This window comes from Caretta caretta, chromosome 21 (assembly GCF_965140235.1).
Source record: "Caretta caretta isolate rCarCar2 chromosome 21, rCarCar1.hap1, whole genome shotgun sequence".
NCBI lineage: Eukaryota > Metazoa > Chordata > Testudines > Cheloniidae > Caretta > Caretta caretta.
This window is the reverse complement of record NC_134226.1, coordinates 15867005-15881357: the sequence shown is the minus strand read 5'-3', so window position 1 is coordinate 15881357 and position 14353 is coordinate 15867005. Positions and strand designations below refer to the sequence as shown.

At 51.3% G+C, this 14353-nt stretch overlaps 1 protein-coding gene across 6 annotated transcripts in view; it reads right to left on the bottom strand.

Moving 5' to 3' along the window:
* Positions 1–14353, bottom strand: part of SYT2 (synaptotagmin 2) — a 195842-nt gene that overhangs the window by 74850 nt on the left and 106639 nt on the right. The window contains exon 1 of one of the 6 annotated variants that reach the window (XM_048826719.2): positions 946–1042. The exons of the other annotated variants lie outside the window; for them this stretch is intronic. The gene's annotated coding sequence lies outside the window, so the exon portion shown is untranslated. Of the gene's footprint in view, positions 1–945; positions 1043–14353 lie in introns of those variants that run through there. 6 annotated transcript variants of the gene reach the window in all.

Here is a 14353-nt window from a genome sequence, read left to right as displayed (position 1 = left end):
GCCTCATTCTTGTGGGGGGCCCAAGCAGCGTCAACCTCCCCTCCCCCATGCCAGCTCCCCAGCAGCCTCAACCTCCCCTACCACAGCCCCCAACAGCAGTGACAACCTCCCCTCGCCCACCCCAGTCCCTCAACTGCATCAACCTCCCCTCCAACCCCGAGCAGCACCAACCCCAACCTCCACCCTGAGAAGTGCCGACCACTGGATTTATCCTCCTTCAGACTAGGGCTGGCCCTAGACCAAATGGCATCCACCCTCCATTTGTTAAACTTTTGAGTACCTTATTTTTATTGCATTTGTAGCCCATTTCATGACTTTGATGCACAGTTTGATTTGCATGCATGATTTATCCCTGTCATAAAAGATGATAAATTTGCACGCTAGGATCTGTAAATCTGTATTTATTCATGCCATATATAAGCAAATTAAAAAAAAACCTATTTCCCCTAAGCTTATAGAAACTTTTTAATGTTAAGAATAAGCATCTTTTATTTTCTACGGGGGGAAATATTAGGGAGAGCAAAAGTCTATGTTTCGCAGTCTTAGAAAGTCACCCAACTTTACGCATTAAGCCTGATAAAAGAAGTAATGGTGTTTCTTTTATATCGTTGCGTAGACAGGGGTTTGCTAGATATCTCTGGTGTAGGGTGACCAGAGAGCAAGTGTGAAAAATCGGGACGGGAGTGGGGGGGTAGTAGGTACCTATGGTAAGAAAAAGCTCGAAATATCGGGACTGTCCCAATAAAATTGGGACATCTGGTCACCCTACTCTGGTGTATCATTAAATATGTCCTTTATTAGTCGCTACTCACACTCTTCAAGTCTTAAAACACAAATACACTTTCACAATTACACAACAAAACAAGGTTCACAATATCTCAACTGGGCTCTCATGTCTCTTCGTTCTTACATCTCACTGGCTGACTGGCAACGCCCCTTACCTACCCGCGAGGGCCTCGCTGACAACGTTCTAGGAGGTTCAAGGAAAATGTAGTTCTCGAAGTCTGGGAGGTTCCACGAGATTCTACATTCTAGGAGGTTCGTGACAAATTACTTCACCTACGGAACACCCAAAACATGTCACCTCAAACTTTTTCTTTTCCCCTTTGTTGCGAACAACAAAACCAGCCCTCCAAGCCCAGCGCCCCACAAACCCGGCACCCCAGGCGTTGCCTGTCCCTAAATCTGGCCCTGCTTCAGACTATTAGAATATCTTAATTTACCACAAATGTGAACTCACACTCACACCTCTCTGTAAGTCTCCAGGCTTAGCTATTGCACTACAGAATACAGCATAGTAACCAGATTCATGCAAGCGCTTTGCTATTGGTCGTCTCCCAGCCCCATCCCAGCACTTCCCATACAGACTACTGCAGGGGTTCTCAACTTTTTTCTTCCGAGCCCCCCACCCAACCCGCAACAGGCTATAAAAACTCCACAGCCCAAGAGGGCCACAACAACTGTTTTCTGCATATAAAAGCCAGGGACAGCGTTAAGGGGTAGCAAGCAGGGCAATTGCCAGGAACCCCTCACCACAGGGGCCCCCCGTGAAGCTAAGTTGCTCAGGCTTCTGCTTCAGCCCTGGGTGGTGGGGCTCAGAGCCCTGGGCTTCAGCCCTGCACAGCAGGGCTTAGGCTTTTGACCTGGGCCCCAGTGAGTCTAACACTGAGGCCTTAGCGGACCCCCTGAAACTTGCTCACCCCTGGTTGAGAACCATTCAGTTAAAGGACAATTGATTAACAGCTGTGAAATAATCCTGCATTTCATTTTTGGTGCCTCTGCCTCCAGGGTTCTGAGGCCCAGATCCTGAAAGGTATTGAGGCTCCTAACTCCCATGGGAGCTAAAATACCTTTCAGGGTCTGGGTGGGAGTGAGCTCCAAATGCAGGTGGAATCACAAATCATTTTCACTTGCCCTAATCAATTCGAGACTGGGGCAGTAAAACACCAGCACTGCCCTGCACCGTCCCGCTTTCCCCCCATACATGCAATGAGCCAGAGAGCCCCACAACAAACATCATGGGCTCGGTCCCCAGCTGGTAGAAGTCGGCATCGCTCCAATGGATCAGCACTGACCCTCACCATGGTGACAGGGGAGCATAGTAATAGGATGAAATTTAATAGTGAAAAGTGCAAGGTCATGCATTTAGGGATTAATAACAAGAATTTCTGTTATAAACTGGGGACGCATTACTTGGAAGTAACAGAGGAGGAGAAGGACCTCGGAGTATTGGTTGATCACAGGATGACTATGAGACACCAATGTGATATGGCCGTGAAAAAAGCTAATGCGGTCTTGGGATGCATCAGGCGAGGTATTTCCAGTAGAGAAAAGGAGGTTTTAGTACCGTTATGCAAGGCACTGCTGAGACCTCACCTGGAATACTGTGTGCAGTTCTGGTCTCCCATGTTTAAGAAGGATGAATTCAAACTGGAACAGGTGCAGAGAAGGGCTACTAGGATGATCCGAGGAATGGAAAACCTGTCTTATGAAAGGAGACTCAAGGAGCTTGGCTTGTTTAGCCTAACCAAAAGAAGGCTGAGGGGAGATATGATTGCTCTCTATAAATATATCAGAGGGATAAATACCAGGGAGGAATTATTTAAACTCAGTACCAATGTGGACACAAGAACAAATGGATATAAACTGGCCATCAGGAAGTTTAGACTTGAAATTTGACGAAGGTTTCTAATCACTGGAGGAGTGAAGTTCTGGAACAGCCATCCAAGAGAAGCAGTGGGGGCAAAAGACATATCTGGCTTCAAGACAAAGCTTGATGAGTTTATGAAGGAGAGGATATGATTGGATAGCCTAATTTTGGCAATTAATTGATCTTCTACTACTAGTGGTAGATATGCCCAATGACCTGTGATGGGATGTTAGATGGGGTGGGATCTGAGTTACTACAGAGACTTCTTTCCTGGGTGTCTGGCTGGTGAGTCTTGCCCACATGCTCAGGGTTTAGCTGATTGCCATATTTGGGGTCGGGAAGGAACTTCCCCCCAGGGCATATTGGCAGAGGCCCTGGGGGGTTTTCGCCTTCCTCTGCAGTGTGGGGCACGGGTTACTTGCTGGAGGATTCTCTGAACCTTGAAGTCTTTAAACCACAATTTGAGGACTTCAATAGCTCAGACATAAGTTAGGGGTTTGTTATAGGAGTTGGTGGGTGGGATACCGTGGCCTGCATTGTGCAGGAGGTCAGACTAAACGATCATAATGGTCCCTTCTGACCTTAAAGTCTATGATTATCCCTAGCTTTCAGTGCCACTGGAGGCAAAGCAGAGTATTCTCTAGTGAAGTGAGTAGCAGAAGAATTTAACCCAGCGCTGCCCCTCGGCATGGTAAGATGTCACGGGCCTTAGACACCTTTGGAAATCTGGCGATTCATCTCTCAGGATATGGCAACAGATAGAAGTGAGCCTTCCAGCCCAGGGAGACAGATGTACTTGTGTGTTAAAAATAGCAGCGTGGCTGTGGGGGGGTTGGGCGCTCAAGCCCACCAGCCCCTGGGTCTGATCTCACGGTGTTAAAAATAGCAGCGTGGCTGTGGGGGGGTTGGGCGCCCCTGGGTCTGATCTCACGTGGCTAGCTTGAATCTCCACTGGAGCTAAAACACCTACAGAGCTGCTTGTAGCATGCTAGCCCTACCCAGGCTGGGCGGCTCACGTCCAGGTGCAGGACAGACAAACCCGCTGGGCCTCAATTCCCCATCTGTGCTACTTCATGGGGCGTTACGAGCACTAATGCTTTAGAAACCGTGAAGTGCTCAGATAGGACAGTAACGGAGGCTAGAAAAGAAAAAAAACATTAAATCTCCTTATTAAAACAACCTCTTTGAATGAACAAATGTGACTGTAAACATTGTGATGTTCCTGAAAGTTTGTTTTTTGACAAATACAATGAACATTTTTGGTTGGTTTACTGGGTTTCAGTTTAGTTTTTCTGGGTTTTCTTTGTTGTTTGTGTTTCTTCTGTTGCCAGTTTTGATGGTCTTAGCCACAGAGGGTTTTCACAATGGGACGTTTACAAAGGCAAACCCTTACAATGATAAAACTTGAAATTTACATGTTCAAAAAGTTCCAATTTTCAGAAAAAGTCAATACATTTCCCCAGAAATTTTTTTAAAATCCCTCCATGTTATAACCTAGCAGAATAAAAATGTACTTAACACTTCCATGAAACTTAAAAAATTTTGAGCAGCTCTTCTTTGCACTAATCCTCATTCTAAACTTTTCTTCCCCCAGTAAAAGAAATAGGTCTTCATTACCTCGGGCTACCCTCCTCACAGCGTGAGTCATGTCAATACCCTCTCTCTACTCATTTCCCAACATCCCACTTTGGAATAACAGCCTTCCATGCTGAAACTGGGACTAACCAACTAATACCGGGCAACTCCAAATATTTACTGCATGGCAAATCGGATTCCAGAAAATCAAATTCTGACCTGCCCCAAGTTAAGACAAATATCAGCTCCTTGATTCGTACCCCTTCATGCCAACAGTCAACTCCTCAGTCACACATCAGCTGGTCATCTTTTGGGGGCACAACTGACAGTGCTGGAATTCCAGCTTGATCCAAAGCCCAGAGAAACCAACGGAATCACTCCCCTTGGCGGGCTCCGGGGCAGAGCTATTTAAGCCACCCCGTGGAGCTCAGCACAGCTATTTTATATTATAGTAACATCAGGAGGCCCCAGCACACCGGGTGCTGTGCAGACAGTGAGACACAGTTGCTACCCCCAAAGCATTTACAAACTAAATAGTCAACCGGGGAAACAAAGGCACAGAAATCTGTCCAAGATCAGTGGCAAAGGTGGGATTAGAAGCTAATTTTTGTGACTCCCAGTCAGCGCCCTACCCACTAGACCACCAGGGCGCTGCTGAGGATACGGATCAAAGGGAAGTATTTATACTGAATCTGGATTTGCCGTGACAGTTTGGGCTGGGATTCCAGCCAGTTAGCTGTTTCCCCAAAGATCACCACAAGCCCCTAAAAATAACTCGGCCGCTACCTCCATGGAGGCATTGGGTTCCAGGTCTCCAGTTCCTGAACTCTGAATCCCGCGACTCCCTGGAAAAGCTTTTCTGAAGCGCCTTCCATCACGATGCTCAGAACAAACAGCGCGCTGGCTCCTTGGCAACTGTCCCAGTGAAAACACACCCAGCTGCTGCCCTCTTACCCTCCCCACAGCTCACCTGGAGCCTGCCTGGAAGGGCATGACCCTGCCAACACCGGGGCAGAGCACTGGGCAAAGTCAAGAGCACAGGGCCGGATAAGGAGTACGGGGGCCTCTGATCCTGCATGGACAGGATGCTGCTGCCATGTCACTCTTAGCTATCTGACTTCCACCTTGTAACAGACCCGGTGGCAGTCTGTTCACGGCTCAGCCTCCTACTGGATACCCCTGCACGAGCTGGGTTCTCTCCTCTTCAAAGGGGCTCTTGGATGCATTCAACAGCCCTGCCCTGTTCTGATTTAATGCTGAGTGGGGGGGAATAGCACATGATGGATACAGGCGCAATACCATTAAACCCCGTAGGGGGCCCCGTCAGACAGAATGAGATGGCTCATAAAGGCTGCATGGAAAACGGGCTCATCAAAGTTACAGGCAATTGATGACTAAATCCTCCCTGCTCTCAAAAGCCATTTCTCCGCTTGGTCCTCCTGCCGTAGCGTATTCGAGGAGGCTAAAAGGCTGCCTGCCTGACAAATTCGCTCTCCTCCCTTGACATCCCCCCAGCTATTGTACTATGGGTCCCCCACGCCCCGCTCAGCAGCTTCCCTCTACTCAGGGCTTTGAAATTGATTGAAAAGTTAAGGATCTTGAAGGAAGCAGAAGGCGGAGACGTGTCATCGGGAACAATACTTCAAATATATTTGGGAACGCGCAGCGAATTGTCTGAGGCATAAATCAGGTCAGCTGCCTCCTCTGAGTCACTGCGGGGTATTTAATGCAAAGGACTCGGAGTCCATTATAAAACATCCCAGGCCTGCTCAAGCACAAGAGCTCGATTCTAATTTAATTTAATTTTATCCCCGCATTCATTTTGACTCGCCATGGCTGACAGCACCTCACAGAGGCTGGAAATGCAACGGGCCAGGTCCTCAGCTGGCGTAAATCCTGCTACACTGGAAGGCGTAGCCCATTTCTACTGACTGTGGCTGCAGCCTCGGGGGCTTGAAGTGGCATTTAGGGCTCGAGCCACAGCAGAGCTGAGGGGTGGGGACGCCAAGCAGCACCACGCCTAACGTTTCGAAAGCCACTGGGAGACACAAAGCCCAAGTTTGGCGCTTAGGCTCCCTATACAACGAACGGGGACAGTAAGGGTACATCTACACAGCCTTCCAGCACCCTTACAGCGGGGCACACAGCACGTGGAAGTCGCAGCTTGGACTGGAACGTGGGATCTGAAGCCCCAGGCCCTCAGCTTCATTGTAAATCCCAGTTCAAATCCCTTCTCCCCCTCAGGTGGTGATGGGACTTAGTTGGGAGGGTCTCACGCATCCTATGGCACGAACGGATCATAGAATCATAGAATCATAGAATATAAGGGTTGGAAGGGACCCCAGAAGGTCATCTAGTCCAACCCCCTGCTCGAAGCAGGACCAATTCCCAGTTAAATCATCCCAGCCAGGGCTTTGTCAAGCCTGACCTTAAAAACGTCTAAGGAAGGAGATTCTACCACCTCCCTAGGTAACGCATTCCAGTGTTTCACCACCCTCTTAGTGAAAAAGTTTTTCCTAATATCCAATCTAAACCTCCCCCACTGCAGCTTGAGACCATTACTCCTCGTTCTGTCATCTGATACCATTGAGAACAGTCTAGAGCCATCCTCTTTGGAACCCCCTTTCAGGTAGTTGAAAGCAGCTATCAAATGTGAGGTCCTCCTCCTCTACTCCCCCCGCCCAGCCAGGGGCTGTTCTGCATAAGCCCCCCGTACAGGGGCCCAGTCCGGTCAGCGAGTTCTGAGCTCACTTACCAGGCGAGGAAGGCCCATCTTCCCGTTTCGTGCGTTGCTCTGGCGTCTGGATGCCGAGAGGGAGGGAGTGGCATGTGTGCGCAGAGGCAGAAATACAGGCACTGAGCAAACTTGTATGGCAAAAACGTCAGCGCTGGGCAAGTTTAGGTGCTACAGGGTTTGGAGGCAGCTGAGCAGGGTTTTGTGAAGCTGATTCTGCGAGTTAGGCACCTAAAGTGATAGTCAGTCAAAGTCTTTTTGGGAATCTAGCCCCTAAATCCACAAAGAGGCACCTAAATAAGTAGCCTCCCTGCCTGAGATGCTAACAAACCAACGGGAGCTGCAGGGGATCAGCACCTCTTTGGGTTAGGGCAGAGGTGGGCAAACTATGGCCCTCGGGCCACATCCGGTGCACGGGACTGTCCTGCCCAGCCCCTGAGCTCCTGGCCAGGGAGGCTCGCCCCCAGCCCCTCCCCCGCTGTTCCCCCTCCCACACAGATACGCCGCTGCGTGGGCAGCGGGGCTGCAAGCTCCTGCCACTCTGAGCGGCATGGTAAGGGGGCGGCGGTCGGGGGGTTGGGCAGGAGGTCCCGAGGGGCAGTCAGGGGACAGGGAGCAGTTGGATGGGGCAGAGGTTCTGGGGCGCCTAGGGGTCGGGGAATGGGGGGGAGGGTTGGATAGGGCGTGGGAGTCCTGGGGGGGCCTGTGAGGGGGCAGGGGTGTGGATAGGTCGGGGCAGTCAGGGGACAGGGAGGGTTGGATAGGGGGTGGGATCCCAGGAGGGGGCAATCAGGGGACAAGGAGCAGGGAGGGTTGGCTGGGTCAAGGGTTCTGAGGGGGACAGTCAGGGGGCGGGAAGTGGGAGGGGGAAAATAGGGGTCAGGCTGTTTGGGGGGCACAGCCTTCCCTACCCATCCCTCCATACAGTGTCGCACCCCAATGTGGCCCTTGGGCCAAAAAGTTTGCCCACCCCTGGGTTAGGGGGTGACTTTAGGCCCAGCCCTAGGATGCCAGCGCTACCATCTCAGGAGTAGCTCTGGGAGACACAGCAACACCCCTTCTTGCTCTGGGGGTAGTAACTTACTCCTGGCCTACACCTGTAGCCAATTACTACCTGCCCCAGGCTCGCTCAGCTGCTCTTGCTAATGAGCAGGGGTAGGAATTGAGCCCTGGCTCTGCCCATTTGCTACCCCTCCCCCTGCTCCAGGTAGGGAGCAGGTGAGCAAGCAGCCCCACAGATCTGGACCCAGGTCCAGGCAGTCTGTGTAGGGGGGTTCCTAGTCCCTTTTGTAACCCCAAAGCCTTGCACACAATCTAGCCTTTATTTAGGCATCCGCATTGGAACAGGCCCTTACGTGCTATTTGGTTGAAAACCCGCATCGAACCACTATGTCCAAACAAGCGTGTACAAACTGTGGGCCAGATCCTCAGCTGGTGTAGCTCAGCATAGCTCCAGTGAAGCTACGATTTACACCTCGATCTGACCAGAACTGTGCTCAATAGCCAGAGTTAAAGAGACAGAAACAAGGCAGGAACCGTCCAGTTAGCTAACCATTCCTCCCTGCCATGCTGAAAACATCCCAAATTACCAGCCGATAAGCAGCTTTAAAATCCAGTTTACTTTTCTTCAGACACATTCAATCATAATTAATAATATTACAGCAACATCTAGAGACTGAGGCCCCATTGTGCTGGCGGGACATAGACACATAGTAAGAGCCAGACCCTGCCTGGAAAAGCTTGAGCCGATCCTGACTTCCATGGAAGCCAGATCCTGCATACCTTTAAGGATCTGGGCCTTATAGTCTAAGCAGACAAGCCAGACAAGTGGTGGGAGGGGAAACTGAGGCACAGAGAGGCAACATGGTCACCCAGCAGGTCAGTCGTGGAGCTGGGAATAGAGTCCAGGTCTCGTCTGTTCCTCTCTTCACACGTGGGAAGAATACTCCCTATGTTTAGTAAACGATCATTCTCATGCTCTGCCCCTCCAGAAAGCTCTCCTTGGCCAGCCCATGGAGTTGAAGGCTGAGTCTCTCCCTTCACACATCCTCCTGTTTGTAGATTTGATAGGGATTCAGTATGCTGTAGGTTTATCTGGTGCATTTCACTTTTGGGATCTCAGGCAACACCCCTGGTTTTGGCTGCACAGCCCAGCTGGAAAGGCTCGCTCATCAGGACCAAAAGAAAAGGTCATTAATTACATGGGGCCAGATCCTCAGCTGGTGTCACAGGTCACTGAGGCCAAAGAAGTTGTGCTGATTAACAGCAGCAGAGGGGCTGGTCTTGCTGGTTTCTGCTAAGTGAAACTGTGTTTGCCAGATGGAAAGAACAGAGATCGACATTTTGAAATGTGGGGGCCAAAGTAGCTCGGCAGAGCCGATTCACAGCTGGACTTCTGTAACCATGGTCAAGCGGGTCAAAATTGGGAGCTAAATGTGCCAGTGCGCCTTTAAAATCCCCCAGCCTGTTGAATGACATTAGTTTGATGCTGATTAAATTGCTGGATAGCCCCATCTCTGTCTGTCCCGTGTTGGCTACCACCGGCCACGGTGGGCTGGGACTAGAGAGGAGTGAAAAGTACAGAGCAGCTTCAGCGATGGGGCAGGGGCAGAGTCTGCAGAAGTTGGGATCTGCATTAGGATGCAACGCGTGCTGTGTGCACAGATGGCAGGGATGCGCTGCACTTTCCAGAGGTCTTTGCCTGCGCACTGCCTGCCACCACGTGAGACCCTCCCGACGCTGACTGCCCCATCCCAGCGGCTGGTGGAGAGGCAGCAGCTAGGAAGCTGACCCGGATGATAGCAGAGTGTCTAGCTGCATGGGGATGGGACCCGTGCTACTTTCCCTCTCCCTGAATGGAATGCCCCTTATGTGACCTGAGCTATGAGGGGGAGCAAGGACAGAGCACAGGGAAATTCGCTGCAGCTGATCACAAAGGAGAGACTCCAACCTGAGGAGCCCAAACCCCATTGACTGGGAGGGAAGAGCCATCCTAGCCAAGTTGGGGTGGGTGAGAGAGAGGTTGAGAACATCCCCTAATACCGAGACAGAAATCTCACCTGCACAGCAGTGGTTATTAGACCCTACTGCACCGCAGCTCCACATAGCCTCCTTGCCTCCAAACAGCCCCAGCTGGATCTGCATTCCTTCATGTTAAGATTGCTCTATACAGATCCCAAATCCCTGGTGGATTTGTTCCAGCTGAGTTCAGCAACAGCACTTAATAAAGAAATCACACACAGCCTTGCATCCTATGGGGATCTCAAAGCACTTTGCAAACACCCATTAATTCTCTCAACACCCTGCAAGAAACTGACTGAGAAACAAACAGAGGCCTCGGGAAGAGAAGTGACTTGCCCGACATCACATGTCAAGTCAGTGACAGAGTAGAACCCAGGAGTCCTGGCTCCTAGTCTTTTGACCTAACCACTAGAAGATACTGCCTCACAGAGCTGGGACTAGAACCCAGGAGTCCTGGGGTTCCTAATCCTTTGCTCTAACCACCAGCAACACTGCGAACAGTTTAGCTGAGCAAGTATGTAACTGACAGAGAAATGAACTCCAGTGTCCCTGTCCGAATCCGGCTCTGGCTACTAGTGTCCAGTGCCCAAAAGTACCTTGTGCTAGGAACAGAGGGAAGCAGACGCAGGGGCTGACAAACCGGTGCTGTGCCCACCGCTGAGCAGACAGTCAAGCTGGATCTTAGGTTCATGGCTGTCACGTTTTGGGCAGCTCTGCATGTGATGTTGCATTTAATGAGCTAATTTGCATCTTTGTGAATGAAATTCACATGACCATACACCCTGCCCCAAACACTAGAGGGGCAGGGCGTGGAGATGCACAAAACTCGGCGGCTGTGAGTGCGGGGTGTTCCTGGGGCCTGTCAGACTGGGGGTGCCGTAGACCCTTATCTTGTGTCCCTACCATCTCCATTGCTGCAGCCTTCCTCTCCTAGCTGCTCCTTGGATCCAGCAGGAGGGGCAGCGAGGGCGGCACCAGGCTGCCTGCTCCGAGCAGCCATCGCAAGCCACGGTGACAGCCCAGCAGGATGCGTGACATTTCAGCTGAACTGCAGAAAGGCTTGTCCCATGTCCACCAGCCCTGGTTAAGAGTCGGGGTTAAGCTTCTTTGTCACGCTCCTTTCAGCTGTGAAAGAATTCATTTCCTCCAGCCGGATGGGTGCAGGACAAGAGCCCAGGGTATGAAGCAACGCTGCTCTGAGAGCCGGTTCCAGCTGAGTTGAGCTTAGCTTCATTCAAGGGAGCGAACAGACCAAAGGTGTTCGGCCCACCGCGTGGCTGGGGCTAATGTAGCCTCCCTGTTCACAGCACAGCTAATGCCTGACACTGGCCCAGAGAAGCCCTGGCTGGGATGAGCCCACCCTTCTTTGCTCTTTGCTAGCTTCTCCCACGCAAAGGTCTCAAAGCAATTTGCAAGCATGAATTAATCCAAGCTCACGCACCCCTCACCCAACCCAGGAGGGAGGTATCATTGTAACAGTGGGGAAACTGAGGCACAGAGAGGCGAAATAACTTGCCCAAGGTCACACCGCAAGTCAGCAACAGAGCCATACCTCCTTGTTGTTCTGTCCTGTGCATTAGCCAAAAGACCATCCTTCTCCACCCAGTGAAGGACCGGATGCTGGGGCCACTCTCCACAAGTCATGCTGGGCAGAAGCCTTTTAATGGGGACCCTGGAAAGGGCTTTAACCCCTCCATAAAAGAGCTTGAGACTCTGCAGAGAATTAGTGGGTCTAGCTCCACCCCTCCACTCCTCCCGCAGCAGCTGCTGCCGAATGGGCAGGTTCGGCTCCCTTTCCCTGCTGCTGGAGCCGGCAGAGACTTTCAGGGAGTGTCACGAGCAGGGTCTGGCTGAGAACAAACTAAAGGCAGCAGCCAGAGGGCTCTCAGGAAAGGCTTTGGATTGGTGAGATGGGCACTGCCAAGCCCCCTGGGCACACTGGTTTCCCTGCATTCATGCCCAGCATCTGTTTGCGTCCCGCAGATATTCTAGGAAATGGGTTTCCTGGTAGCAGCATTAATGGAAACGGCTTATTTGGAGTGAAATTCGACTCATGCCAAGGACCAGCACCTGGCCTATGCTTAAGTGCTTCTGTGCCCTCCTTGGTTCCCCATGCTCAGCTCTGCCAATGCTAACCTGCAGCCCTCCCTCCCCACCTCCCCAAGCAGCACAGCCTGCTGCTTACATCAGGCCATGCAGCAAGTTTGGGATATGGATGCAAAATTGCAGGTGCTGAGCATTTTTGAGAAGCTGGCCAAGAGGGGGCTGATTCTCAGGTGCTGAGCCCCCAGCCCTACCATGGGAGTCAAAAGCAGTTGCTGGCACTCAGCACCACTTCAAACCAGGCCAGCGTTGCCCAAGGACTTGGGAGCCATCCTCCAACTTATGTTGCCACAACAGCAGACCAAATGAGCACCCCTGCTCTGGGCCCCAACTTCCCATGCCTTGGTCATTAGGAACACTTATTTCACCAAAGTTTCCAGGCTTGTAAAGCTTCATCTGACAGACCCTTGGCCGTATTTCTACATCGCACCCCTCCTGCCCCAAGAGTGACTTCAACTGGCCAGTGTTTCTGGCTACTGCGAGCAGAGGGGTAGGTCTCGTGCCTACCCCTGTAGGGCCCCTGCAGGAAAACTCAAGCTGTTAAATGTGATGCACAGAGGTGAGAGAGAATTTCGCAGGTGCATCTGTGAAGGCGCTTGTCTGGCTCCCGTTATCACAGTATCTGAGCATCTCACAGTCGTTACCATATTTAGCCTCAACTCTCTCCCCCACACCGTGAGGCAGGGCAGTGCTATTGTCCCTGTTGTACAGGAGAGAAACTCAGGCCCAGAAAGACTAAGGCCCAGATCCTAAACGGTATTTAGGTGCCTAACTCCCGTAGACCCGTCTCAGAGGAGCTCCCTTGGGCGTCTCTTCAGATACATACCCTTGATGGGGAAGAAGCCCGGTGCAGTGCTTATGGCAGTAGTTGGGGAGACCCAGGTTTAGTTCCCAGCTTTGCACTGTTCTTCCCCCTCTGGCGCGTGCATTTAAAGAGACACCAAAGGGAACTCATGCAGGGTTCTTGCAGGCGTCACTGCGTGGGGCTGTGGGATTGAGGCCCAGACGTGGGGGCAGCTGCTTTCTTGCTCCACATGCCAGCCTGGGACAGAAGGAACGTGTTTTCCATCCCGGACAGCCTTGCTTTGTAAGTGAGGGCAGGGCTCCCCTCCCTCTCCCACAGGGGCTGTCTCTTGTACTTCTGCCCTTTGATGACACTTGTCTGATCAAACTGAACTGAAGCCCCTTTGGGCTGCAATGAAACACACAACCCCATGCGCCCAGTGAGTGATGATCTCCCCGGGACTTGGAGAGAAGCTTTCATCACACTGAACCAGCACAGACAAACACCTGGCTGGCCTGATATATTTTCACGGCCGTCCCCAAAGGCATTTTCAGATCGGACAGAATCTCAGCTTTCATCGAAATGTAAGTATTAGCTCTCGCGGGTGCAAAAAAGCGCTTTGATGTGACCTGAACGTAGCAGGCCGTGGCATCGGCTTACGTTGATGACCGAGGCGTGAAAACTCTCCTGACCTCCAACCCTTTAATCTTACTGGGTGTGGACTCTGACGTCTACAGGTTTTCAGTTGTCAAAGACCATTTCTCAGCAAAAACTTGTGGCTTTCAGTGAAAATTTTCCGTTTTCAACAACCTTTTCTTTTTAACCAAAAATCAAATGAGAAAAAAAAATCATTCATTTCAGTTCTACTGAAAATTACTATAAAAAACGTTGTTTTTTCCATGAAAAACTTGAAAAGTTTCAACAAAAAACCTGGTTACCTGCTGTGACGAAGTGGGACTGTTCTTAATGTTTCCTCTGAATATTGTGGGGGTGCCTCAGTTTCCCCTAGGCAGTTCTTAAGTATCTAGGTGGTGGGGTAAGGGTGTATGATCATTGCAGAGCCCTAGAGGGCAGGTGTGTGCAGGGGTCTGGACACAGAGAATGGCCGACACCCTGTTTCCTGGCAACTGATGGCCTGGACCCTTCCCCCCTGCAAGGTGAGAGCTAAAGGGTTGGAGAACAAAGGGATCAGGTGACCTCTGGCTCGGGAAAGGGACAAAGCCCAGAGGAGGAGGGGCTGGAGGGAGTTTCAGTTTGGGGCTGGCTGGGGACATGGAGTGAAGGGCAGACGTAGTTGTCTGGCTCACTGCCCCCAAAATGGATCCGTCTGAGGGGTCCCGTTCTCTGCACCTACAAGCTCTGTTTTAGACCATGTTCCTGTCGTTTAATAAACCTCTGTTTTACTGGCTGGCTGAGAGTCACGTCTGACTGCGAAGTTGGGGGGCAGGACCCTCTGGCTTCCCCAGGACCCCGCCTGGGTGGACTC